We start from the raw sequence: 25,408 nt of genomic DNA, 5'->3' as shown, positions 1-25,408 counted from the left end.
ACAATTCTCAGATTAATTTTCTTTAGAAATGGTATAAAAGACAGTTTTTCAGGATAATGTCAAATGAGGCTACACAGAGCAATAATGCTTTAACAAATATATGTCTACAGTGACCTAGGGTATATTTCAACAAGAGATGCATTTTCTATTAGAAAATGGAAATAACTTTAAGAAATAGTATATAAGCAATTTTATTTAAGATAGTTCATTGATGACATTATATTTATGTAATACAATCAAGTATAAACCTGCTATCTTCCAGATGACTAGTACTAGGTAGATCATAATAAAGAATTGTTTTACCATCTGACTTTACCTTTCTTTGTATGAAGTTTTTGGTTAGTTTGTTTTTAATATATATGTGTGTGTGTGTGTGTGTGTGTGTGTGTGTGTGTGTGTATTTTACTTTCACTAATTTTCTTGCTTTATTTTAGGGAAATTCTTAGGGAATAAGTACATTATAGCATCATATAAAGGATATTTGCCTATGATTAAATTAAGTATTTAATTATATCCAATAATTTTGTATTATTTTTAGTCAGTTTCACTTAAGGGCAAAGTAGCCAATCCCCAACCACCCAATAATCTCCTCCTAGATTGTAAACAAGTATTGGAGCATGTTTAGATTTACCACCCATGTATGACTTAATGGCATGGGCCTTTCATTCCCAAGTTATTTCTATTGGGCAGATTAAGCTCATTATTGAATAGTGACCATGCAAATGTGTAAATGTTGATTAATTGTCAGGTTTTCTGAAGACACTGCTTTAGAGTTTCACAGTGAGAGGGAGCTACATATTACTTTCTTAACTATTTTGAATGTGTAAATTTTAGGTCTTTAGAGTAGGGACATATTTTAATACCAACCTAAATAGAACACATTTAATTCATTTTCAAAAAGGGATGAAAGGGAATAAATGTAATGGGAGCCTACTGTCTCACTCAGGTTCCCATGGCAGCATAGCCGGCTCAAGAGTCATCAGACAGTTAGAAAAAAAAAAAAAAAAAAAAAAAAAAGGAGAGAGACACAGAATGGAAGATGCTGGATCTCTTACGTGGAATCACATCAGAGAGAAAGCAAAACTCAGGAACTGAAGTAGGATGATGTCTGATAATCTAAGCAAAGTGAGTGATTAGTGAGAAGGTGGGCAGGCTTCAACAACATATTCCCATTTCCTCCTCACTAATCTCAAATGACTGTGCTTTGATTATCTAAGGGCACCCGTTGCCTGTGACCTAAAGACCTCATTCTTCTTTCTTAATTTAAAAAAAAAAATCATTCTTGCCTCATTCCTTTCCCCAAACCACTTCACAAGCATGGTCATGTAGAGATACTCTCTCTCCCTCTCTCTCTCTCTCTCTCTCTTTCTCTCTCTCTCTTTCTCTCTCTCTCTCTCTTTCCCCCCTAACTTTTCACCTTTCATCAGCATCTCCTGCCCCAAATTGAAAAAAAAAATTAATTAGTATGACTTGTTTTTCATTGTCTCCAGGAACTAAAGAGTGCATATAAATTCCTATAATAACAAAGAGCAGCATACTATGCAAATTATTCTATTGATAAACAATATATGTAGGTTTCTACAAACCAATGAACAAAATCATACATTGCAAACATTTCAAAACAATAACCTCTAGTGACTAACTTTACCTTTAGGTGTTCAACAAAGAGAACAAAAATCTATTAACAGGCCTTAGTCCTGCTGAGTCTCTCAGTGGCACCTTCAGCAGTTAAGCAGTCAATCAAAAGGCAGAACAAAAGGTTGAGGATCTTGTATATTTCATTAGCAAAGTGGAATTAATAGTGAATTATCATGGGATTAGAGATTTAAAGATGGAAGAGGTCTACAAAAAAAAAGCATCTAATAAAATTCCCTCATTTTGCAAATGAGGAAACTGAGGTAGTTTCTTGAGTATACTTGTTAGTAAGTGCCAGAACTAAGATTTAAACCTAGGCCCTTTCCAGATTCATTGCTCTTTCTACTTTCCTTTGCCCTTTATTTACTGTAGCTTCTGTTGTTTCTTATTTGCATGGACTTATTCTACTTCCTGAGACCAAACCAACCAAAGTTGATGAAGGTCCCCAGTCATATTCAAATGCAAATTATAAACTGTTTTAAAACATATGAAAGTAGTTATTTGTCCAACAATCATTAGCTTACATTTGGAAGAAATCCTTTTGATGCAGAACTTTTAAGTTTGAATTTTTCTCTTCTGAGTCATTTTTTAAAGAATCAATAAACAATAAACTGCCACTGTATTATAATCTTGAGGAAATTATCTATTGCAATACATGTGTATACATACCAATATTTCCTAGCTATTTAAATGTCAGTTGCTTAATTTTCAGGTAATGATTTGTTTTAAAAGTCCATCAAAATAACTCTTCAAATAATATAATTTTAAACATTGTTATACTTTAAGAGCTCAGATAATCTAAAAAAAACATTTAAGGTTTAAAATTGGAAGGACAATGAACTAGTAAAAATAGAAGTAATGCAAATTTCTATAACTGATTCTTTATCATCAATGAAAGAAGAGTTGATATATTGGATTTCTAACTTCATCATCCTCTATGATTTGCCTGGGGAAGTAGAAATGGCACTAAAGAGAAAAAAAATATGGGAAGAACAGCTGGACTAGACCAAAGATACAGAGATAAGGCCTGTGCTGAAAGTGACAAAATTCTGAGAGTGTTGAGGGATCTATTCTCAAGATATCTGAAATAGGAGCTGATACAAAATGCTCAGAAAAAGTCATGGACCAAAAATAAGTGATGAAGAAAATATCACTAACTACCGGCCCATATGTCTAGAATCACAGTATCATAGAATTTGAGAGTTGAAAGGGAGAAACTTCAGCAGCCTTTTAGTCCAGTCTATACATAAAAGGAATACATATTCTAATACAAAGCTTCTTTGTGTAACTGAATGCAGGAGGATATGAAATTAAGGTTTTTTTTTTTTAATCAGTAAATGTTTTGTATACTTATTTTATATACTTGCATGCCCAGAGTTGCATAAAAATTTCTTGGGTGAAAAGGGGTCATCAGTGGAAAAAGTTTAAGAAGCCCTGATCTAATAATACTTCATGAGACAATCAGGATCTGTTGAAAGCATATAAGAAAAGGGAACTCATTGCTTCTTGAAGCATTTTATTCCACTTTTGTTGAGCTCTGGTTATTATGAAGTTTTTTTCTGATATTTAAAGATTTATTTTCCTGTCCACATAAAAAGCTTTTCAAGAATAATATGAATATTCTTTGAATACTTACTTGAGAAAGGTATAAAAAAGCAAAACAGGATTTTGAAATTTACCTTTTACAGCAGGCTACATTTTATATAATTGCATGATTAGCTGAAATTTATAGACTACAGAGATGCTATTAAGTTTATTTTACATACATATGCATGTATATGTATACATATAAATGTGGATATTTTACATATTATACATATATATTTACATATATGTATATACACAGACACACATAAATTATTTTAGTAAGGGGAAAAAAACCCCACTAGTTTAATGGCTTCTCTCCCACAAGGATATGTCATATACCCCATGATGAGTAAAATCATACACATATCCTTGGAAGATATCATAAAAATAATTGTCAATGACTCTCATTATTATTATCAAACAAGTAATAAGATAGACTGATACTAACCAATGGTATTTACCACTGTTATGGAAATCATCTAAGAAGGATTCAAATTAAAGAAAGGTTCCATTTAATTTGATGATTTCAGTTATATCCAATTCTTCCTTTCCTCAATAGTGTTTTGTTTTGTTATTGAAAAAGACACTAGAGTGATTTTCCATTTCCTTCTTTAACTCAGCTTTACAATTGAGGAAAATGAGGCAAATGGGTTTAAGTGATTTGCCCGGGGTCACACACCTAGTAAGTGTCTAAAGCCATATTTAAACTCAGGGTTCCTTACTGTAGGCTTCTATCTATGGTTCTACCAGGCTGCCCTATAAGGTCCTATATATGTTCCAATTTGTAAATGACATTAAGCTGATTGCATAATAAGGCCCAAAGCATTGTGGAGTCTTAAAGATGAGATGCATAATCAATCAAACGGACAACCTGGAGTACTGGAAAGAGAGAGCTGTCATTGGAGTCAGAAAGCCTTGGGGATAGATACTGCCTTTGGTACATAATGCTGGTGAGGAAAGTCATATAACTTTACAATGCACTAAGCAATTTTTAAAAATTATCAGAAGTATTGAACTGCTTTAGAAGTTTCTCACTAGAAGTTTCCTAAACCAATGAAATCACAGATTCTGTCCAAAAATTTTCTCAAAAGCATTTGACTATTCAAACAGGAAAAATCAACATGAAGAATGCTTACTGTGGAAGCAATGATAGACATCTGAATGGACAATCCATAGAGGCTGTTAATCTGCATATCTAAAGATAACATAGAATGACTATTCCTCAGATTTTGACAGGAAATTAAAAAAGACAATCCATATATTAGACAACTAATCTATCAGTACATATATCTTGGCTAGATACTATGGATACAAAGTGAAAAATGCCTGGAATTGAATAGAATGTTGAGAGTCAATCTGGCTATTTTTTGAACCCCATAGTTATTTGGATAATCAAATCTTCTACTTAAAACAATAATTATTTAATTTCAATATTATTTGTTCTAATAATGCTAAATATCTCCAACTAATAGAAAATCATATCTTCACATTCACTGAATTCACTATCCCACTGGAAAAAAAAATTGATAAATCAAAGGGAAATGGGAGAATCTACTACTTTTCTGGAACTAGAATTATGATAAAAGTTTTTATTTACTATTTCAGTTAAGTTTTCTATCAACACTAATAGAGCAGAAGAATAGTATGAATAATCCAAATAATGTATTATTTACATCTTTTATAATTTTGGAACATCTTCTGATAATTTGTTTTTTGAGCAGATGACTTCTCAATTATGTTAGCAATAATTAAAGCTTTTTGATTTTTTTTTCCAGTATAACATGAATTTTTCTTTTCCTGATCTATCAAATAGAGAGGAAAACAGAAAGTATCTTTGAAAAACAGGACGTTTTATCAATTATATGTTTTGGTAATATTTTCATTTGTCTGTTCCTTTACCAAATTTTTTGAGCTACTCATGTTTATCAAATACTGGAAATTATATAAAGATAAATGAAACTTGTCCTTAAGGAACTTGCAGTCTATTAAGGAAGATAGGACACTAAAAATGTAATACAAAATAAAATGAGTGAATTAGTACTATGAGTTTTCAGAGGGGAAGATCACTTTAGACACTTTATTGCATTCTACACAAGCACTAAGTGTGTTTCTTTTGATGAAGTACCTTTTTCAGAAGCAGCAGGTGAGCTTAATTTAGTTTCTAGTTTAACTTTAAAACAGTTGGTTTCAGGTTCACTTTTGATCTTTCCTCCCTTGAATGGCTCAGAAAGTTAGGAGACATCATTATATCTTTATCTGGAGTTTAAACACAACAAAAACTTTGTTAAAATAAAAATAACAAATAAACAAAATTTAGAGTAAGCAATGTGAATTAACTAGGCAGCTGGTGAGAAAAAAAAAAGGAAATAAAATAGTAGCCAAAGAGTATAAATTCATTCTGCTCAAGTGTAGCAAGAAATTCTGTTGAGGCAGGTCACTCTTTAAGTGGATCACTGAACCAGATTAGATTGGAAGTTTTCATGATTATAGTCAGTTTAAGATAACAGTCTTGTTCCCTCGCAACTGACTGCTCATTGGCATTGGCAGTGCACCTGAGCCACTCCTTCATCCTTCCTCTGGGACTCAGAACTTTCTGGTTTTCCTAGATCTTGTAAGGCTTCTATGATCCTTCTTCAGTCTTTGCTTCTAGCTGAGAAAAACTATACTTCATTTAGCATTCCTGATAAGGAGAAATATTGAAAAACTCTATACCTACTTTGCTTTCTGAATATTGGCCCAAGTATCATTCATTTTCACTGAACATCTTTTTGCCAGAGTTGGGGGGGTAGGGGAGGGAGAGAGAGAGAGAGAGAAGAAGGAGAGAGAGAAAGAGAGAAAGAGAGAGAGAGAGAGAAGAAGATAGGGAGGGAGAGAAAGAGGAAAGGAGAGAGAGAGAGGGAGAAAGAGAGAGGAAAGGGGAGAAGGAGGGAAAGAAGGAGGGAAAGAGAGAGGGAAGAAGGAAATGAAAGAGGGAGGGAGGGAAAGAAGGAAACAGAGACAGACACACAAAAAGACAAATAGAGACAGAGATAATTATATCAAATGATCTCTAGTACTTCCAATTTGAAAATCACATGACCATGTTTATAAACCTGTGAAATATAATACATAATAGTTAATGAAATATTCTAATGTCTTCAGCAGCACATATGAAGCAGAGGGAAGGAAGGTAGGTTGCTGGAAGCATTACAAATATATATTTCATTTAAACCAGATCATTGATTATTGTTCAGGTATTTTTTTAGACATACTACCTTAAACAAATGTAATTTACTTTTAACTTTTACTTCAAATGTAGGGCTGGTCAGCTGGGTGTATTTAATCATCAGTGAATTTTCTGACTTGCTCTAAAACCATTACTAGAATGTGAGAGGTTAATCCCACCCCCTGACCTCATAGAGCCACGGGTCAGACCTTTGGAATTCTGAAAGGCAGCAAGGGCTCTTTGCTTCTGATTTAGTTTCACAGGCTCCTGGGATATCAATTTTTAAAGGCCCAGTCAACAGATTACAGAAATCAGTCAAGTTAAAATTTTATTAGGAAAAAAGAATCATTTCACAAAGTACCATTTTTCCCCAATGGAAATATGAACTTGAATAGATTCACACATACAAAAAAAATATTGTAATGATTCTTTGCTACTATGCACATAAAAAGTGTATAATAAAATAGGTTTTATGGTAGTATTGTCAAATTAAGTGATGCCAAATATAATCTTACCAAAATAAAATTATTTATATCTATATCATTAATTTTACAAACATTAACATTAAATATATAATGAATGAAAAATATATTTCAAATCAGATGCTGAACTTGTCAAAAACAGTTTTTGTGTACCTTTTTATTTAATTTAATGATAATTAAACCAACCTTGTCTTTATGCCTTTTGAATCTTTTTCCTTCTTAAATATATTTTAAATATTCCACTGACATTACTTTATTTTTTAAACTTTAAAACATTATTACTATTTGCCATCTTCATCTGTTCTGAACAGAAACCCTCTCCTATAACTAAGTATAAACAGCAAAAATAAATCAAACAAGTGACTAAATCTGAACATATGTGTCTTAATATTTATATTTTATCTTCCTTCCCTCTAATAAGGGGTTAGAGAAGTACTTCATCATCAGTCATGATCTGGCTTCTTTCAAGATGTATAAAATACAATATACTTTTAAATACTTTATATGCTTGTTATAAGAAAACATTTTCTGTACTTTAAAACTCCCTATAAACACGAGTTATTTTGTTTGAGTAAAAAAAAAAAGAAGATAAAAATCATAAACTGTGTTGTGCATTTGTTGGGACAAATAAAATTTCGATATGGTTCATTGACTGAAATAGTTATGAGTGTTTGAGTCAACTGACAAAAGATTGACTCGGAATGTGTGACTTGAGTAGATTCAATTGAATTGAGCTGATTTGCTCATTTTTAGTTAGTTTCTATTAATTAAGTACTTAATTCATATCCTATTGATATCTTTTTGCTTTTTTTTTTTAATTTGGCTGTTTATTTTTTTTTAAGATTGCATGTTCATCCAAAGAAATTTCTTTAACAGATGAACATAAGCATGATGTTTATGCTTATGATTTATTGAAAATATTGAGGCCACCAAACATCATCTCTGTCTGCTTCCTTTCTTCATTCTTCTCTTCTGCATTAGTGCCTATTCTCTTTTCTTTCCCTTCACTCAGGAAAAGAGGAATGTACCCTGCTTTAAAAAGTTAATCCAATGATATACTAGTGAATTTTTAATAATCAGACCTTGGGGGGGAAAGGACACATTAATATTATGTATTTTTGACATTAGTATTTTTTATGCTTCATACATATTTTCTTCATCACTCTTTTATGTTGATATAATCAACAAAATAATGAATTGAGCTTTTATTTGTTAGTGGTTGCTGATTTCTGAGGTATGAAAGCTCACACTGAAAATTTAACAATCAGCTTTTATGAAATGGTTCAAGCTGGTTCCAACCCATCCCTGGACTAATTCACCTATATTCTTGATCCTATTCCTGTTTGTTTCAATTCAATTCAACAGACATTGATTAAATGCCTACTGTATGTCAGGTTTTCTGTTGGGTATTGACAATACAAAAACAAAAATGAAACATTCTTTTCTCTAAAGGCAGTACTATTCATTATATCCATTACATCGTGGATAAATATAATATGTATCCAGAGAACTAAAGAGAAGGCAATTTGAAGAGATGGCTATAATGCATATTAATAAATTTTCATGGCAGAAATTATGCTGATGATCTTTTTATGAAAACAAAAATTTTATAGATATAGAAAAAGAGAAAATAAACCTCAATGACAGAAAAGTTTGTGACATTTTTAGCAAAAAATAGAAGTTTGGAAGAGAGTTACATTTATATTGGGATTGGGGGAAGACGAGGAATTCTATTTTGGATATAAAGAATTTGAAAATTTTAAGGAGTATCAAGGTAGAGATGACTCTCAGGCAGTTGGAGGTGCAAACATGAAGGTAGATAAAGGCTAAACAAATACATTTTCAATCATCTGTGTTGATAAATTATGGTCATGTGTAATGGGCTGAGGCTTGAGTTGATGCACTGAGGTCCCAAGCACATGAGGCTAAATAGTAATTGGACCATACTCTATTAATATGTAAGCTTGGAGAAAGAATGGCCCCCACCCACTCTTTGTGCAAGTCCTGATGTGTTGTATAGGAAATGACGATTTTGGTGGGTGGAGGCAGGGGAGTGGAAAGGGAAGGGGAGGAGATGGCTCAGTGGATAGAGCACCAGCCTTGAAGTCAAGAGGACCTGAGTTCAAATCCAGCCTCAGACACTTAACAAACAGAAAAAGTTGAAAAAAAGAGAAAAGAAAAAAAGAAAAAGCAAAAAGAAGAAGAGAAACAAATCAGCTAACAGAGAGAGATGTGAGCTGAGCCAACCGTGGCAATGGCAATCCCAAAAGTCTCTCCTCCCCTTCCTTTTCCACTCCCCTGCCTCCACCCACCAAAATCGTCATTTCCTATACAACACATCAGGACTTGCACAAAGAGTGGGTGGGGGCCATTCTTTCTCCAAGCTTACATATTAATAGAGTATGGTCCAATTACTATTTAGCCTCATGTGCTTGGGACCTCAGTGCATCAACTCAAGCCTCAGCCCATTACAGTCATGGAAACTAATGAGATCAACAAATTCCATATTCTCTTCAGAGTACAGGGAAAGAAAAGAAAAATGCCCAATATTAAGTATTAGGGAACACTTATACAGGAAAGAGATAGATGATTATCTAGAAAAAGAGCATGAAGAAAAGTGATTATTCTGTTGAAAACATAAGAGAAAGCAGTTTTTTATGAAAGACAAGGAAGGATTAAAAAAGATGGAGGAGATTTATAGTCTAAAAAATGCAGAAAAGTCAAGGAGAATAAGAAGTAATTTTTTTAAAAAGATGATTGAATTCTCTTCCTAAAATAATTTATTGTATCAGCTATCATCTTCCTATTTTTATGAATCATCAGTTTCTCCAATAACTGACAAAAAATCTTTCCTTTGGGCATGTTTATCTAATCCAGTTACTATTGCATGTTTGTCTTACTCTCTGCTTCTAATTTCTGGAAGAAAACCATTATGAAAATTGTTGCTATTATTCTTTCTCCACTTTGTTTTATTTAATGCTGAGTAATTTAGATTCTGTTTCCATTATTCTACAGTAACTAATTTCTAAAATTGCCAATAAATTAAAGTCCTTATCTCCTTTGACCTCATTAACTTTTGAGGATGATCACCTCATATGTACTCTCACTTGAATTCAGAGATCTCATAATCTTGACTCCATACTCATTCAAACCTATTTTTCTTCTTACCCCTTCATAACTTTTGCTGACACATCCTCTTTCTGACTCTTAGAAATATCTTTTTTTTTCTTTCTTGCATTCCTAACCTTTCCCTTCAATTCTTTATCTACTCTTTCTTCTTTAGCAATCTCTTCATTCTCATATTTTAAAAGGGCAATTCTTTTCAAATTATTTTTCACCCTGACCTCTCTTCTGGGGTCCATATCCACATTTACAGCTATCTATATAGAACATATCAACTTGAAATATTTCATTGCTGACTCAAATTCAACTTATTAAAAACTTTTTAAAAATTTAAAAATATTTCTCTTTTACAACCTTCTTCTCTGATTTCGTTCTTTCTCTTAGTGGTACTATTTGTTACTACTCGCTATTCACCAAGTTGCACTTGTTCAATTTTTTTTGCCATTTCCCTCCTTTTTACCTCTCACATTCAGACTTTCATGAGTTCCTGTTGTTTTAACTCCACAATACATTTTGTGTGTATTCTTTCTACTATCATGACACATGTCAATAAAAAACTGAATCAAATTAATAATAAAAGGCATTCCCACAAAGATAAATTGTCAAAGGAGATGAACAGAAACTTCTCAAAGGAAGAAACTGTACCTATCAGGAAGCATATGAAAAAATACTTCAAATCACTAATAATTAGACAAGTGAAAGATAAATTAAATTAGATAGAGATCACATCCATCAGATTGGCAAAGATTACAAAGGACTAATTTAATAAAAATTGGAGAACTTGTGGTAAAATTTTGGAAAATCTTTGGTAAAACAAGAAAATTAATGTGTGTTTGTACAGCTATGTATTAGTTAGTTTAACCATTCTGGTAATCAATTAGATACTATACTTCAAAAATTATTAAATCAGGCATACCTTTGATCAAACATTATACCTATACCTCAGAGAGATCAAAGAAAGAGGGAATAAAAAGGCTTATGTACAAAGATATTTATAGCAACTTTTCTTAAACTGACAAAGAATCAGAAACTAAAGAAATGATCAAGAAAACAGAATGAATGAACATACTATAGAACATAGTTGTACTAAAAAAATTGAGCAATAGAAATGAAGAAAGAAACACTTTCAGAGAAACATGGAAAAACTTGTAAGAATTGATACAGAGTAAAGTAATAAGGAAGAGAATAATACATACAGTAACAATGTAAAAAAAAACAAATTTGCAAGGGTTAATGGATTTTATAAATATAATAATGATCACAACAATTCTACAAAATGATGCATGCTACTTAACTGCTGACTTGAGACATGTTAAACTCAAGATACAATGTGAGACATATATATTTGATTTGGCTAAAATATGAATTTACTTTGCCCTATAATATATATATTTCAAGAATTGTACTTTTCTATTATCTGCTGAGGGCAAATGATATGCAAAGATGAAGTAAAGAAAAAGTATTCAAACAATCACTGCCATCAGAATAACAAAGAATGAGAAGAAAACATAAGGAAGATCCAAAGTAATCATGAGAAGCAGGGCAGTTTTGAAAGTTATCTCTTGAATTTATCCTTTACTTAAAACGAAAAGCAACTTCTTCATATTTGTATTCATAGTTTCTGTAATGTTCTGGTTGGTTTTCTAGAAGTCTCTAGACCAGCCTTCATTTCAGTTCAGTAATCACCACAAGAATAGCCAAGTGTTAAAGTCCAAATCCTTTATTATCTACTTCAAAATCTTGTTTCATTGCCTGGGGCCTAGCTAGCTTTCTTGAGAGCCTTTCAGCAGTCTTGGTTTCAGTGGAGAAGTGAAGGAGGAGATCCTGCCACCAGAGTGGTGTGAGATGGAGTGAATGGATCTGTCTCTGAGTCCCACCCTGGCTGAGTTTGTCCTAGCTTATATGCTCTATTCTAATTACATTATCATAGGTGTGAATTTTGTGAAACAATATTAAGTACTAAGTACAGGGATTGAACTAGAGAACTATTGATCACCATGCTAAACTAGATAATCATTGTCTTATCAGTTCTACTGACATAACACCTTGTAAGAATCCTGGTTTCAGAGTTCTGGCTGATAAGTTTCATGAAATTTTCTCTCCTTATGTTCTAATTTGGATAAAGAAGAGTTAAATTTATTTGGTATTTATTAAGTTTAGAATTTAAAATATGAAACTAAGGGAAAATTTTAAATGTGGAAAAATCAACACATATAAAGATTTCTTGGGGAAAGTTTTCCATTATTTTATTGTTCACCTGAATTATTGCATTAGCTTCTATTAGGGCTTCCTACCCCCCCCCCTTTTCCTTATCTATTCATTGCTCAAAACACATCCAGAAAAATCTTCCATATACGTAGTTCTAGACATTTTACTCCCCTACTCAAAAAATTTTAAGTTGTTATTACCTAGTTTTATAGTTCAGAAGCTGTACTTTTTTGGGCCTATAATTTTTTGTGATAAAATATCATGTGTCTTGAGATGTACTTTTTTTTACTTATTTAGTAGCCTTCATATTTGCAATAGACCATTCTAAAAATTCCCCGGTCTTTAATAAATTATATGAAGCTCATTCTTTTTCATAATCCTTCTTTCCTTCCTCCTCCCTTTTTCCCTATCAAAGATATCAATTGTGTTGTTCATGAGATTTTGACAATAGCTCTAATATGATTATCGATTGACTTCTTTCTACCATAATTTAGAGATAATTTTAGTTCCTGCCTTGACTTTATCATTTTGGCTCTGCTTCCTAAAATAATTTGATCTGAGGATCATCCATACTGCTCTGCTCTTTGTTATTTTTGTTCAATTGTGTCCAACTCTTCCTGATCCCATGCACCATAACATTCCAGTATTGTCCATGGAATTTTCTTGACAAAGATACTGGAGTGGCTTGCTAATTCTTTCTCCAGTAGATTAAGACAAGAAAAGACCAGAAGAGGTTAATTGCTTGTCCAGAGTCACATAACTAGTAAGTGTTTGCCCTCATATTTAAACTCAGTTCTTCCTGATTTCAGATCCAACATTCTTTTCACTGCACCACTCTCTGCCTCTTTGAGACTCTGCTGATTGAGTAACACCAAATATCTTGTGCCCATAGCTTCTGGAGATGTATTTGTGTTTCTGTTTCTTTGGTGACTATGATCTAGCTGTATCCTTTCTTTCTTATGAATTTAAATAGGCTTTAACTTTGTGAATTGAATGAAATATGCAATCAAGATCTATATCTAGTCCTTCCTCATTTGTCTATTTTGTGAAAACTTCTATATAAACCTACTGAATTGGATGAGAACACCTATAAAAAAAAGATCAAAACTCAGTCTTGTATTTGAGGCCTTTGATAATATGGCATCAACCCACTTTTTCCGACCAAATTCAAAGTACTCTCCTTCATATAATCTATTGTTCAAATAAACTGTAGCTACTTTCTTCCCTAAACATGATCTGTATCTGTATATCTTCACACCTTTGTGTAAGAGTTCAAATGTGGTGTCCCTATTCGGGCCCCAAAATGTGGTGATCTTTTTCTTCTACCCCAGTTAGCTTAGAGGGCTATCTCTCTGCTTGGTTCCAAGAGCTCCCTCCGAATGCCGCCAAATCCAAAGGTTCTGTCCTTCAGCCTCTGCCTCTGCCTCTGCTTTCTTCAGCCTCCAACCAGCGCAGCGATGGAATGAATCTCTTGTCTCCTTCACTTGGGACTCGGCTAGCTTTCTGGTGAGTCTTTCAGACCAGCTTGGTCTCAGTGGGGGGAGTGCAGGAGCCCAGCCACCAACTCCTCTCCAATACAGCTGAACTCTCTTCTGCGACCAGCCAGCCAAGTGGAAAATATATTCTCTCTTGCCTTGCCTCGGAGAGAGGGCTTCTGGCGTAACTCCACTGAAATCTGACCGAGAGCCTCTGTCTGTTTCTTTTATCCAAGAGGGAGGAATTGTGGGATACGAGAGAGAGGGATTATGGGTTTTCTCCCATAGTGCTCTCTGGCCCAAAGAGCTTCAAGGGAGGTGTGAACTCATAAAGGTACAAAGTTTACTTTGTGAAACTGGCATACTTGTGAACTCCAATGAGTAAAGGTGTGAACACAAGCCTTGTATTAATTAGTCCTACTTAGTCCCTTGTTTCAGGTTCTGCCCAAAACATCTTCTTGTAAGATTAAATCAACTCTAATTAGTTAGCAGTTTGTAAGGATTCCAACACCTTTGTACATGTTATTTTATATATTTGAAATGTCTCTTTTACTTCTTAATTTATACATTCCTATACATTCTCCTCACTAATGATTAAATTGTTAATGAAACTATAGAAAATATTTTGTTCTATTACCCTTAAATAGTTAACCTATAATATTATAAACTGTAGATAATGGTGTTTTTTAAAAATTTTTGTTGTTGTTGGGTTTTGTGTGTGTGTGTGTGTGTGTATGTGTGTGTGTGTGTGCGTGTGTGCGCGCTCTTCCACTGCTAGACTATTGAGATTAATGACTATGTCTCATCTAACTTTAAAAAGTTACAAAAGTTGCTTAACAAACATTTGTTGAAAGATGTATAATAATGGAGTCAGGGGCAGTGTGTGATCATAGATCAAGATGAAACTAAACACTTTATTAATAAATCCAATAGATAACATTATCAAAAAACTGTAACCATCTGAGGTTATTAGCTTTGGACTTAGAGTGGTCAGGAGACTCTAGTACTACTGATACTAGTAGTATCTGCCATTTAAAACTAATTATATGAACACAAATCTAAGCAATTGGAGAAATATTAGTTGTTTGTGCATAATAAGCTAATACAATATATTATATATAATATGATAAAATGGATAAGTTTTTATAATAAAATCTACAATACTACCTGAATTAATTTATTTATTCAGTGTAATATTAGCAAAATTACCTAAAATTAATTTATACAGCCATAAATAATAATAGCAAAATTCATTTGGAGGAATAAAAGGTCAAGAAAATCAAGGGAATAAATAAAAGGAATTGAAAGGAATTCAATCTAGCAATTTGATATCTCAAACTATAATACAATATCACATATAATACAAACTGTAATACAGAAATCATCAAGATAATTTAATTCTGGTTAAGAAATAAATGATCACTCAAATAGATTAGACATACAATGCACAGAAGTAAATGACTATGATAATGTAGTACTAAATAATCCCAAAAATCCAACCCACTAGGGCAAGAATTCTCTATTTGACAATAACTGCTAGGAAAACTTGAAAACAGTCTGGCAGAAACTAGACCACAATCTCAAGAAACTAGGCATAGACCGCCATCTCACAATGTATACCAAGATAAGTTCAAAATAAGATATGACTTAGAAATAAAGGATGATATCCATAAGTACACCAGAAGAACTTGATAAGATGTATGGATAAAGATATGAACATTCGTTCATGACCAAAGTTTGAGAAGATACTAAGAGATAAAACCGATAATTTGATCACATGAAATCAAAAGGAAGTTATACAAATAAAGCTAATACAGCCAAAATTAGAAGGAAAACAGGGCAAGGAGAAGGAATTTCAGCAATTTCTCTTATAAAAACCTCATTTCTCAAATATATTGGGAACTGAATCAAAATTATAAAAATGAGTAATTCCACAATTAATAAATGGTCATAGAATAAAGCATAAACTATCACATTAATAAACTAATATACTGAGTGTTCACACATTTTAGAGAACAATTTGGAATAATGTTCAAAGGGCTTTAAAACTATGCATAATCTTTTTGACCTAATGCTACTAGTTCTGTACCTCAAAGAGATCAAAGAAAAAGTACATACTTGTGGAAATATATTTCTAGGAGCATTTTTGTGGTGGTCGTGGTTGGTGGTGGTAGAAAAGAATTGGAAACTAATGCCTATCTGGGAATGGCTTAACAAATTGTGTTATATTATTGGGATGGGATACTATTTGCTGTAAAAATGATGAAGGGATTGTTTTCAGAAAAATACTTTGGCAGACTATGAGCCAATACACAGTGAAGTGAGCAGAGCAAAGAAAATACTATATACACTTATAGTAAGATTGTAATTATAGTCAACTGTGAAAAACAACTACAATAATCCACAATAATTGCAAAAAAGTCATAATGAACAATATTATTCACTTCCAGAGTGAGAACTATGAACTAAGAGTAGAAATGGAAGCATGTATACATATATCCTTTACTTTTTTCTTCCTTTTTTTTTTTTTTGCATGGTGGCTAATGTGAAAATGTTTTGCATGATTTCATATACATATATATGGGGTATCATATTTCTTCCCTTATGAATAGATAGGAAAAGGGGATGGAAGGAAGAAAAGAATTTAGGACTGGAAATTTGAAAATAAATTACAAAGAGTTAATTGTAACTTTTGATGACTTTGGATTGGCACCATAAAAATGAATTATAGCAATATTCAAGTTTGTTTCTATATGATGAGCTTTACTTGAGTAACTGTAAATAGTGTAGGAGGGAGGAGCATTTCAAGACATACTAAAGCACAACTTCAAATGATGTGATATGTCAGAAAACATCTAGGAAACCGCTGAGGTAGATGGGCCAACCTCCCCATCATTAATGAGAGATAGAGTAGCTGGCACATTCAAACACATTCATGAAGCAGGTCATATAATGAATAGAAAGAACTTCTATGTCAGACAGGAAGTGATTGAAGTATTCAGATGATTTTTTTTCATCAACAAAAACTGAAAAAGATTGAAGTACTAACATTTTGAAATGTGGTTCATTATCAGGGAAATGAGTATCTATAGTGACTCAGAGGAGTCAATGAGTAGAAAATTTGTATTAAATGGCTGTGTAATTATTTTGCTACTATAATAATCTAGATCATGAAATTAGGAGCTAGGGGACATTGATTTGAATCTCAGTTTTGCTTTTTTTTTTTTTTTTTTTAACTGTGTGTTTTTTAGAAATCATTTACTTCATTAGACCTTAGTTTCTTCATCTGTAAAAGGAGCATTGAATGAGATGCCTTTTGAGAGAGTATTCAGTTCTAAATCCATGATATACTACTAATTGTTTTAATAATAAATGTCATTCAGTCAATAAACATTATTAAGCATATATTATGTTCCAAATACTGTGGTAAGCTCTAATAAAGCGAATACAAAGAAAAAAGAAAGCCTCTGCTTCAGGAAGTTCACAATTTCTTGGGGTCAAACAATGCACACACACACACACACACACACACACACACACACACACACTAATCTGAAGTGTAGGGGAAGGATTAGGGTAATATCTGGTTCCTGGAGCATGTCAGAGAAAATCAAAGAACTTCAAATGAAATACAGCAATGGGAAAGCATAATGGTATATTAGATGGAGGACCAGTCAGAGTCTGGATGAACTCATTTCAGGTTTTGTGTTTGTACATATTGACTGTGGGACCATGATCATCACTTAACAGTCTAATAACTAAAGTCAGTCTTTAAAGACCATGATTGACAAAAGACTTTGTTGATTTGCATTAGTAGCATGAGTTTCTATAAGTCTATATCAGTGAAACCATAGGACTTGAATAACTATGACAACTAACAAAAAATAAAGTTGTACAGACAAATCTTCCTATATGGTTAAAAATAATGTGTGTGATTCTACCACAACAAAAATGTTATGTCAAGAACATCTAATTTTTTCTCTTCATCTTGAATCTTCTTATTGCTCATATATAAAACTACAACTTCTATACATTAATGATTTTAAGCATCTGAAAATAATTACATAAACATTATAACCTTTTGATTTTTCTTTTTTCAAGCACATTCTTTCAATGGTTGTATCCATATACAGGCATAGAATTGATTCCACTGAAATATTCAGGGAGTCCAACTTCTATTATGTGAAGACCAAAATATAACTATAAGAGGACAATTCATTTGGCCTACTCTATAATTTTCACAAGGAAATTATACTTTCAGTTAGGCCAGTTCTGCTGTGATACATATAGTACTTTATTATGAGATTTCTACATGTCTATCTGTACTGATATATATACACACAAATACAGGGATGACATTTTGTAATCTGTTTGGTAAGTATAGAGTAGTTACACTATTCCTGTGGTATTCACAGAAGTAGATTGGATAATTTAACCCTCATTATTCATGACCCAAATATGTTTGCTTTATGTGTTACTGTCCTCAATTAACTCTCTACTCTGATATGTATGTATGTGTGCACTTTTTTCCCCATTTCTTTGGCCCTGATTATGAATCAGAAATGAGTTACAATTGAGTTCCAAGAAAGGTGTGGTCCTTTACTTCTGCTAATTTTAGAAAGTATACAAGACCAGTCTCAGAACGAAGTATGTGCAAACACCATATTATTTACAGCAAACTAAATATAATGCCTTGATTTGGCACGGCCTGCCCAATATTTCTCTCGAAAACTGTTACATATGTTTGTTTTGGATTTCTGCCAAAATAGCAAGATTGTTAAGTATCTCTCATGCGTTTCTCATATAGACTCAAGGAAAGAATTACAGCATAATTCAGCCTAACTTTTATACAACTCACCAATGGGCATTCATTTATCTGAGGCTTTCAATATTAGAAGAGAAAAGTAAGCAACCTTCAAATTAGGCTTCTATCTATGAAGAAATAATAATAATAATGATAAAATGTACAAATGTATTATGATTGTAATATGACACTAAGCATTTATCTTCTATTACATTTCTCTGAATTGTATAAAGTACCATTAAAATAAAATACAACTGCATTGCAATTAATAAGGAACCAATTTCTAAGTTGTCAATTATTCAGACCTTTTCCTTTTACTGCTTTGTCTTCCAGCTCTCCATTTCTTCACCTTATTTATCCTCGTTTGTATTTATACTAGAACTTATGTTTTCAACTTATTAGTGAGTCTGGGAAGGAATAGAACAAATGTTGTGAAATTTAAACCAATAGATATTATTCTTTAAAAATACTTTCAATAAAAACTGATTGCAAAGAAGGAATTTGAATGTAGTGGCTAAAATGAAGCTTGGAGATTCTTTGTGAATTTCATTTATTCTTTATTTTCTTCACATTCATATATCATAGACAAGTGAAAATTGAATGTAGCATATTTAAAGGAGTAAAAAAGCATGCTAGACAGCACTGTTCTGTGCTTATAGCTCACTCTAGGTTTAAGGAATACCATAATATGTCATTAATGTATTAGATTCACTCAAATTAACTATCAATTGAGTTAATCTAGCTTCAAAGAAACACAAGATAAAAGAAGTCAATCCTCACTTCTGTTATTCCCAAAGAAAATTTGGGGTCATCACTCTTTACAGCATTGCTTAAACTGAGATTTGATAATACTGACCACTCCACAAATTCATATTCCCTGCCTATGTGTAATGCAAACATAAAAAAGATGGAGTTTTCTAAGAAATGAAATGTTATTAGAAATAGAAGATAATAAGTTATCTAATTAATTCATCAGAGTGATGCTTCATCATGGTTTGGAAGTGACCCTACCTTCTGAAAGGTTATTACAAGAAAGTAAAAACTGTAACAGAGACTTGACTGTTACAATGAAAAAGCTTTGATTTAAAACCCGGTGGCTTTCTCCTCTGATACCAGAGGACAAATCTAGTTAAGAGGGTTGTTATTCAAAGGAGAAAAGATTTGTTTTGGGCGGGATTTTTTTTGTTTGTTTGTTTCTGGTAACTAATGAAGTCCACTTTTCCATAAGAGTTAGAACAATGTATTTCTCTATCTTATGTTTATTGAATTTTATTTTACTTTTAGTTCAAGATTTTACCCCTCATCAACTCACTCATTGAAAGGAAAAGAAATACAATATGAAGTCTTGAAAAACAAAATTTCATTAGTCATGCTTTAAAAAAAAGAAAAAAGTTTCAATTTGTACTCTGATTCCAGTAATTTTTTTTTCTGAAAGTTGGTATTATTTTTCACCATAAGTCCTTTTGAATTGTGGTGGGTTAAGCCTTTCAAAGTTGATTATTTTTTTTTCTTTTTTTTTTAATTTTTATTTAATAATTACTTTATATTGACAGAATCCATGCCAGGGTAATTTTTTTTTTTACAACATTATCCTTTGCACTCGTTTCTGTTCCAATTTTTTTTCCCCTCCCTCACTCCACTCCCTCCCCTAGATGGCAAGCAGTCCATTATATGTTGGATATGTTGCAGTATATCCTAGATACAATATATGTTTGCAGAACCGAACAGTTCTCTTGTTGCATAGGGAGGATTGGATTCAGAAGGTATAAATAACCCGGGAAGAAAAACAAAAGTGCAGATAGTTCACATTCGTTTCCCAGTGATCTTTCTTTGGGTGTAGCTGCTTTTGTCCGTCATTTATCAATTGAAACTCAGTTAGGTCTCTTTGTCAAAGAAATCCACTTCCATCAAAATATGTCCTCATACAATATTGTTGTTGAAGTGTATAATGATCTCCTGATTCTGCTCATTTTACTTAGCATCAGTTCATGTAAGTCTCACCAGTCCTCTCTGTATTCATCCTGCTGGTCATTTCTTACAGAACAATAATATTCCATAACATTCATATACCACAATTTACCCAGCCATTCTCCAATTGATGGGCATCCATTCATTTTCCAGTTTCTAGCCACTACAAATAGGGCTGCTACAAACATTTTGGCACATACAGGTCCCTTTCCCTTCTTTAGTATTTCTTTGGGATATAAGCCCAATAGAAACACTGCTGGATCAAAGGGTATGCACAATTTGATAATTTTTTGGGCATAATTCCAGATTGCTCTCCAGAATGGTTGGATTCGTTCACAACTCCACCAACAATGCATTAGTGTCCCAGTTTTCCCGCATCCCCTCCAACATTCATCATTATTTTTTCCTGTCATCTTAGCCAATCTGACAGGTGTGTAGTGGTATCTCAGAGTTGTCTTAATTTGCATTTCTCTGATCAATAATGATTTGGAACACTCTTTCATATGAGTGGTAATAGTTTCAATTCCATCCTCTGAAAATTGTCTGTTCATATCCTTTGACCATTTATCAATTGGAGAATGGCTTGATTTCTTATAAATTTGAGTCAGTTCTCTATATATTTTGGAAATGAGGCCTTTATCAGAACCTTTAACTGTGAAGATGTTTTCCCAGTTTGTTGCTTCCCTTCTAATCTTGTTTGCATTAGTTTTGTTTGTACAAAGGCTTTTTAATTTGATGTAATCAAAATTTTCTATTTTGTGATCAGTAATTCTCTCTAGTTCATCTTTGGTCACAAATTTCTTTCTCCTCCACAAGTCTGAGAGATAAACTATTCTATGTTCCTCTCATTATTTATAATCTTGTTCTTTATGCCTAAGTCATGGACCCATTTTGATCTTATCTTGGTATATGGTGTTAAGTGTGGGTCCATGCCTAATTTCTGCCATACTAATTTCCAATTATCCCAGCAGTTTTTATCCAATAATGAATTCTTTTCCCAGAAGTTAGGGGCTTTGGTTTTGTCAAACACTAGATTGCTATAGTTGACTATTCTGTCTTGTGAACCTAGCCTTTTCCACTGATCCACTAATCTATTTCTTAGCCAATATCAAAGGGTTTTGGTGACTGCTGCTTTATAATATAATTTTAGATCAGGTACAGCTAGGCCACCTTCATTTGATTTTCTTTTCATTAATTCCCTTGAGATTCTCGACTTTTTATTGTTCCATATGAATTTTGTTGTTATTTTTTCTAGATCATTAAAATATTTTCTTGGAAGTCTGATTGGTATAGCACTAAATAAATAGATTAGTTTAGGGAGTGTTGTCATCTTTATTATGTTCGCTCGGCGATCCAAGAGCACTTAATATTTTTCCAATTATTTAAGTCTGACTTTATTTGTGTGGAGACTTTTTTATAATTTTGCTCATATAATTCCTGACTTTCCTTTGGTAGATAGATTCCCAAATATTTTATGGTATCAACAGTTATTCTGAATGGAATTTCTCTTTGTATCTCTTGCTGTTGGGTTTTGTTGCTGATGTATAAAAATGCCGAGGATTTATGGGGATTTATTTTGTTGCCAGCTACTTTGCTAAAATTATGAATTATTTCTAATAGCTTTTTAGTAGAATCTCTGGGATTCTCTAGGTATACCATCATATCATCTGCAAAGAGTGATAGTTTGGTTTCCTCATTGCCTACTCTAATTCCTTTAATATCTTTTTCAACTCTTATTGCCGAGGCTAGTGTTTCTAATACGATATTAAATAATAATGGTGATAGTGGGCAACCTTGCTTCACTCCAGATCTTACTGGGAAAGGTTCCAGTTTTTCCCCATTGCATATGATGCTTACTGAAGGTTTTAAATATATGCTCCTGACTATTTTAAGGAAAAGTCCATTTATTCCTATGCTCTCAAGTGTTTTTATTAGGAATGGATGTTGGATTTTATCAAATGCTTTTTCTGCATCTATTGAGATGATCATATGGTTTTTGTTTGGTTGGTTATTGATATAGTCAATTATGCTAATAGTTTTCCTAATATTGAACCAGCCCTGCATTCCTGGTATAAATCCTACTTGGTCATAGTGTATTATCCTGGTGACGATTTTCTGTAATCTTTTTGCTAATATTTTATTTAAGATTTTAGCATCAATATTCATTAGGGAGATTGGTCTATAATTTTCTTTCTCTGTTTTCAGCCTACCTGGTTTAGGTATCAGTACCATGTCTGTGTCATAAAAGGAGTTTGGTAGGACTCCTTCAATCCCTATTTTTTCAAATAGTTTATTTAGCATTGAAGTTAATTGTTCTTTAAAGGTTTGGTAGAATTCACATGTAAATCCATCTGGTCCTGGGGATTTTTTCTTAGGGAGTTGATTGATAGTTTGTTCTATTTCTTTTTCTGAGATGGGACTGTTTAGGATATTTACTTCTTCCTCTGTTAGTTTGGGCAAGCTATATTTTTGGAGGTATTTTTCTATTTCATTTAAGTTGTCGAATTTATTGGCATAAAGTTGGGCAAAGTAACTCCTAATTATTGCTCTAATTTCCTCTTCGTTAGTGGCGAGTTCTCCCTTTTCATTTTTAAGACTAACAATTTGATTTTCCTCTTTCCTTTTTTAAATCAGATTTACTAAGGGTTTGTCTATTTTGTTGGTTTTTTCATAGAACCAACTCTTAGTTTTATCAATTAATTCAATAGTTTTTTTTTTTTACTTTTAATTTTATTGATCTCTCCTTTTATTTTTAGAATTTCAAGTTTAGTGTTTGACTGGGGGTTTTTAATTTGTTCCTTTTCTAGCATTTTTAGTTGCAAACCCAATTCATTGACCTTCTCTTTCTCTATTTTATACAAATAGACCTCTAGAGATATGAAATTTCCCCTTATTACCGCTTTGGCTGCATCCCATACATTTTGGTATGATGTCTCATTATTATCGTTTTCTTGGGTGAAGTTATTAATTATGTCTATGATTTGCTGTTTCACCCAATCATTCTTTAGTATGAGGTTATTTAGTTTCCAATTATTTTTTGGTCTACTTCCCCCTGGTTTTTTGTTGAATGTAATTTTCATTGCATCATGGTCTGAAAAGGATGCATTCACTATTTCTGCCTTACTGCATTTGAGTTTGAGGTTTTTATGTCCTAATATATGGTCAATTTTTGTATAAGTTCCATGAACTGCTGAAAAGAAGGTGTACTCCTTTCTGTCCCCATTACATTTTCTCCAGAGATCTGTCATATCTAATTTTTCTAGTATTCTATTTATCTCTTTGACTTCTTTCTTATTCATTTTGTGGTTTGATTTATCTAATTCTGAAAGTGCAAGGTTGAGATCTCCCACTATTATAGTTTTGCTATCTATTTCTTCTTGCAGCTCTCTTAATTTCTCTTTTAAGAATTTAGAGGCTACACCACTTGGTGCATATATGTTTAATATAGATACTGCTTCATTATTCATTCTATCCTTTAGCAAGATATAGTGCCCTTCCTTATCTCTTTTGATTAGATCAATTTTTGCTTTAGCTTGATCTGAGATCAGGATGGCTACCCCTGCTTTTTTGACTTCACCTGAAGCATAGTAGATTTTGCTCCAACCTTTTACCTTTAACCTGCATGTATCACCCTGCTTCAGGTGTGTTTCCTGTAAACAACTTATTGTAGGATTCTGGCTTTTAATCCATTCTGCTAACTGCTTCCTCTTTATAGAGGAGTTTACCCCATTCACATTTATGGTTAAAATGACCAATTCTGTATTACTTGCCATCTTGTTAACCCCGGTTTATGCTTTTCTCCCTTCTTACTCCCTTACCCCCCTTCCCAGTATTAAGTTTGTGAGCACCACTTGCTTCTCACAGCCTTCCCTTTTTAGTATCCCTCCCCCCGCCTTAGAGTTCCTCCCCCTATCTTACCCCTTTCCCTCCCAGTTTCCGTATTCCCTTCCGCTTAGCTTATTCTTTCCCTTTTCACTTTTCCCTTCTCACTTTTCAATGAGGTGGGAGAAGTTTCACCATAGATTGAATATGTCTTAAGATTTTTCACTTAAAGCCAATTCTGAAGGCAGTAAGATACCCACTATATTCATCCCCCTCCATTCTTTCTCTCAGATATAATAGGTTTCCTATGCCTCTTCATGAGATGTACTACCCCCACTTTACCCTTTTTCTGGTACAATGTCCTTTCCACATCAATTTCTAGAACAAGGTATACATGTATTCTTTATACATCTATATAGTCGAAATATAGTTCCCAAGATTAATCTTTACCTTTTTAGATTTCTCTTGAGTTCTATATTTGTAGATCAAACTTTTTGTTAAGTTCTGGTTTTTTCATCAGAAATAGATGAAATTCCTTTACTTCGTTGAATGTCCATCTTCTTTCCTGGAAAAAGATGCTCATTCTCACTAGGTAAGTTATTTTTGGTTGCATACCAAGTTCCTTAGCCTTTCGGAATATCATATTCCAGGCCCTTCGATCTTTTAATGTGGATGCTGCCAGATCCTGGGTGATCCTTATTGTGGCTCCTTGATACTTGAATTGGGTTTTTCTAGCCGCTTGCAATATTTTTTTCCTTCGTCTGTGGGTTCTGGCATTTGGCCACTATATTCCTTGGTGTTTTGATTTTAGGATCCCTTTCAGTGGGTGATCGATGAATCCTTTCAATGTTTATTTTTTCCTCTGTTCCTATGACTTCTGGGCAATTCTCTTTGATAATTTCCTGGAAAATAGTGTCCAGGCTCTTTTTTTTTTATCATGTTTTTCTGGAAGTCCAATGATTCTCAGATTGTCTCTCCTGGATCTGTTTTCCAGGTCTGTTATCTTCCCCAGAAGGTATTTCACATTCTTTTCCATTGTTTGATGTTTTTGGATTTGCTTGACTGATTCTTCTTGCCTCCTCGAGTCATTCAATTCCAA

This window comes from Antechinus flavipes, chromosome 3, assembly GCF_016432865.1.
Source record: "Antechinus flavipes isolate AdamAnt ecotype Samford, QLD, Australia chromosome 3, AdamAnt_v2, whole genome shotgun sequence".
Taxonomy (NCBI): Eukaryota; Metazoa; Chordata; class Mammalia; order Dasyuromorphia; family Dasyuridae; genus Antechinus; species Antechinus flavipes.
The sequence above is the reverse complement of the archived record's forward strand: the minus strand, read 5'-3'. Positions refer to the sequence as shown.